Consider the following 5,000-nt stretch of genomic DNA (forward strand, 5'->3'; position numbering starts at 1 on the left):
AGCGATACGTCGTGTCAAGAAATACCAGCAAGATCTACATTTTCCCGAGCTATTTGTCATGAAAAGAATAGCTTATGTGCAGTAATTTGCGAGGGTGGGGATTATTATGGTGTATTAGACGGGGGTGGGTGGGGGAAGTGAGCTACAGCAAAGGCAGAGGCGCCAAGCCTTGATGGAAATCATTCCTTTAAACACACACACACACACACACACACACACACACACACACACACACACACACACACACACAGCTCTAATATGGATATTTGAGCTCAACAGCCAATTTAATGACATCCTTCCCCTTCCGTGCTCCTGAAGCAGCTTTGCTCAGTACGGACGTGGACACGGGCTCTTTTTCCTGTTGTTGCGGACACATCTCAGCGCACAAGCTGAATGCACGCGGAATACGACCTTATTGTCATATCCTCCCGATCCTTTGCCTCCTGGGGGTGGCAAAGGGCATAGTCTGAAAGAAGGACCCCCCCCCCCCCCAGAGAAGAAAAGATTAAAAAAAATAACACGCAAACTGCTGTGCACCATTGTCTTAACATTGCAACCTCGAACGGAGAAGAGCTAGTGAGCTAGCGTCTGGGCCCACTGCGCCCAACCACACGGACAGCATGAGGTCAGAGGACACGTCCACCGTGGAGAGTGGTCATCAAGGTAGCTTCTCTTCAAGGTAGCTCTCCACCTCAAGGGCAACTCGAGCAGCGCTTTTTCTGCGAAACAACCTAAAGACTTTTCTCTAGACACCCCAAGGTGTGTCAATAGGAGATGTCAATAGGAGATTGAGAGTCAATAGGAGATGTTTCCTTAATTGATTTTGCTTGTGGCGTTCTGTGCTGCAGAATGTCTACCAAGTACCAATACACTTTGGCTGTGCTGTTTACGGACCCACCCACTTGCAGCGTTGCCTTGGTATGAGCGCTGTCGCCCAGTCTCCCAATCCCATAGTCATGGGGCAGATGATGCCATCGGGATAGGAGGTGCTAAAATGGAGGTGCTAAAATGATTATCGATTCTAATCCGATTATCAATTATCAATTCTGCACCATCGATGCATTTCGACTTTTAAAACATTCGAGCTTGCTACTCAGAGTCTAAAATCACTTCCTACTTTGTGTTTGATAATTAAATAAAATCAACAGATGAATTACCTTCTCTATTTTTTTATTAGAGAAAAATCTTTTCCTTGTCACAATTTTGACTTTCTATGAACAATGCAATTATCGATGCAGCTTGCATTTCAGCATAAAATGGATGTGTAATTACAAAATCGATTATGAACTTTTTTTTTTTTATCGAGACAGAATCGTTTTAGAGTGAATCGAGAAAAATCGAATGATCGATTTTTTTCTCCCACCCCTATTGATTAAGCATGTTTGCGTCAGTCCTTTAGTCTGTGTGCGTGGGTCTGTGTGTGTTTAGGTTTGAGGGTGTAGGTCTGTGTGTGTGTGTGTTTTTAGGTCTGTGGGTGTGTTTAAGGGTTTACACGCTCCTGAGCTCTCTTATAAATTATTTTTCAGGCTGCTGGTCGCACGTGTTACAGATTCCGTTTTTAAAGGTCCACTTGTCATGGGCTTGGCCAGGAGCTTTTTATGAGGATGGTTTTTGCAGTGTTTTTGGAAGCACTTCACTCTGATCGAAAAAAAGAAGCAACCCTTTTTTTTTAAATATAAAAACCAACAGCCAAACCCGAAAGACAGAGTTTTATTTTTTAATAATCCCACAACTTTAGAGTCGCCTAGCAGTTTTATTATCAAGAGTGTTATTGCAGGTCAATATAGTATATCACTGCTTTAATGATGCTGGGGTTTACAGCTTCCTCTTTGTAGAGGTATTGCCAGGGCTAATTTCTGGTCCTCTGTTTACCTGGATGTGTGTGTGTTGGGGGCAGAGAGAGAGAACGTTGTGCTGTGTGTGTGTGTGTGTGTGTGTGTGTGTGTGTGTGTGTGTGTGTGTGTGTGTGTGTGTGTGTGTGTGTGTGTGTGTGTGTGTGTGTGTGTGTGTGTGTGTGTGTGTGTTGGGGGCAGAGAGAGAGAATGTTGTGCTGTGTGTGTCAACAGATACAATAACACAGTTCACTAAGCACCCTCTCCAGCCTTTTTTCAAGCACAGAAAGGGCCGTTTTTGAGGCAACTAAGCAATATAGACTGTCAGAGGCACCGAATAGCAACATAGCACTTCTTCCGATTTAGATTTAGATTTCTATTTCTATTTATTTAACATGATCTAAGACTACTGAATCGGAATTGAGCTAGCTTTTTGAAGTTAAGCAATCTTTAAAGTGTAAAATGTGTGTGTGTGTGTGTATGTTTGTGCATTGGCACATGTATTTGCATTCAGTGCACGAACTTTAAAACCCAGTTTTACTGAGATTCACTGAGAGTGTGCCTTTCTCTCTCTCTCTTTCTCTCTCTCTCTCTCTTTCTCTCTCTCTATCTCTCTCTCTCTCTCTTTCTTTCTTTGTGACTACCCCTTCCCTCCTTTCCTCTCCCCTCCTGTACCGCTGGAGAAGCCTGGAGAGCCTGCGCTCTCTCTCTCTCTCTCTCTCTCTCTCTCTCTCTCTCTCTCTTTCTCTTTGGCTCGCTCTCACTCTCTCTTTCTCTGGCTCTCGCTCTCTTTCTCTCTCTCTCTCTCTCTTTCTCTCTCTCTGTCTCTATCTTTGTGTCTAACCCTCCTCTCCTCTCCCCTCCCCTCCCCTCCTCTCCTTTCCTGTCTCATCTCTCTTTTCCCCTGGTGAGGTGTCTCAGGGAGAAGAGTCCTGCTCCCTCAGGAGGATTCTGGGAGATGTAGTCTTTGAGCTCAGGTAGCGCTGCCAACACACTCACACTCACACCCACCCAGACAGGAGGAGGAGAGCGGTGATAGACAAACCCAGAGTAATGGAGAGAACTGAAACAAGGATAGAGTTGAGAGAATGGGTTAGATGAACGGAGCAGTTAGAGGAGAGGGATGTGACTGAGTGACGGGGAGAGAGAGAGAGAGAGAGAGATGGAGAGATGGTGCTGTGTGTGATGGGGAGAGAGAGAGAGATGGAGAAAGAGAGAGAGATGGAGAGATGGTGCTGTGTGTGATGGGGGGAAAGAGAGAGAGATGGAGAGAGAGAGAGATGGAGAGATGGTGCTGTGTGTGATGGGGAGAGAGAGAGATGGAGAAAGAGAGAGGCGGGCGGGGTGTGGGTCAGGTGTTCTGTTGTTGCCTGGTCTCATTAGCGTCCATTGTGTTGCTGAGCTGGGCGGCCTCTCTGCCCTCCGCCCCCTGCTGCTGATGCCAGTGAAGACCCAGCATCTCCCATTAAGGCCCGCACTGTGACCCAGCATCTCCCATTAAGGCCCGCACTGTGACCCATACTCCCACTAAACTTTTCTACCTTAAGTTTCAGTTTGTGCCAGTCCTCACCTTATAGGACCTTGCCACAAAATTGCCATGTAATACTGGATAAAGCCTGCCTGCCGATACAAAAACTAACAACCAATGATATGATGGGACAAGAAAGGCCTTTTGAAGTTTAATAGATGTTTCTGGCATTGTTATAGCTTATATAGAGAACACGGGTAAATTACTCATTCTCTGTTCTTCTTAAGGAGCCTAGTAGTTGGGCCTCCTTCTGTTTACCCATGTGTGCACTGACTCTTTGCACTGACACACTAACCCTAGATTATAGTTTATATAGAGAAAAGGGTATTTGCTCATTCTCTCATGTTCATGCTTTAGATAGAGATTCTGAAGGAGCCAAGTAGATGGGCCTCACAAGACACAACACCTCAGCAAACAGTGAACGACTTTGGCCAGCTGATTGTGTCTCAGTGCTCCTCAGTCATGGGTTCCAGATGCCCACGTGTCTTCTGTGTCTGTCACTGGCCTGTCTTGACTCCCCTCAGGTGTCCCCTGGTACTGGGGCACGACAAACATCACACACACACACACACACACACACACACACACACACACACACACACACACACACACACACACACACACAACACACACACACCCACACACACCCACACACACCCAATCTCCATTTATCGCATATCATTCGTTTGACTCACTCAACCCTGCTCAGAGGTCAGCGCACCTAAACCTCCTGAGTCGCTCTTGCGGGTCCCCGTGGCATTCAGTTCCCGGTCGCACTTGTTGTTGAAAGGCCATCGGCGTGCTCCAAGGACGCTAAGAGACAAACTGCAGGCGTGGAGTAATTAGCACACATAATTAGAGTGGGCTCGGGGTGTAATTGAATTGACTTGATGGTTAAGGATGGATTAAGTGCTGGTCACGTGAGAAGAGGGGCAGTGAAAGGGGGAAGAGAAAGAGGGGAGCGGGAGCGGGAAAGAAAAAGAGCAGCTCCCAACCTCTTTACTACTCATTTACAGAAAGAAGAACCTGCAATCCAATCCTGTCTGTTTGCCACGGCACACCGTTCCGCCCCTCAGCACTTCTCTTAACCGTCCTTGCATCAGCCTTGAACACAGACTACGAAAAGCACATCGCCGACAACTCTAGAATCAACTCAGTCGCACCGCTATCGTCGGTTGATGGTTAAGGATGGATTAAGTGCTGGTCACGTGAGAAGAGGGGAAGTGAAAGGGAGGAGGGGAAGAGGGGAGAGGGAAAGATAAAAAAAAGAAATAGAGCAGCTCCCAACCTCTTTACGGCTCAGTTACAGACAGAAGAACCTGCAATAACCAACCAACCTAACCAAGCTAATTCCGGTGCATTTACATTTTCTGGGAAATGTTTATCGATGTACACTGTCCCTTTTCAAATAAACGCATAAATAAATAAAAGCAATCCAATCATGTCTGTTTGCCACGGCACACCGTTCCAGCCCTCAGCACTTCTCTTAACCGTCCTTGCATCAGCCTTGAACACAGACTACGAAAAGCACATAGTCGACAACTCTAAAATCAACTCAGTCGCACCGCTATCGTCGGCCCAAATGTATAAGGCCGTGCCGTCACGGAGCAGAAATCACTTAGCCTTCAACTCGGCCCTGA

The 5,000-nt window shown here is 46.6% G+C and overlaps 1 protein-coding gene across 1 annotated transcript in view; it reads left to right on the plus strand.

Annotated features, from left to right (window-relative positions):
* Positions 1 to 5,000, plus strand: part of ttc27 (tetratricopeptide repeat domain 27) — a 106,946-nt gene that overhangs the window by 27,164 nt on the left and 74,782 nt on the right.

Source organism: Sprattus sprattus (assembly GCF_963457725.1).
Source record: "Sprattus sprattus genome assembly, chromosome: 12".
NCBI classification, from domain to species: Eukaryota; Metazoa; Chordata; class Actinopteri; order Clupeiformes; family Clupeidae; genus Sprattus; species Sprattus sprattus.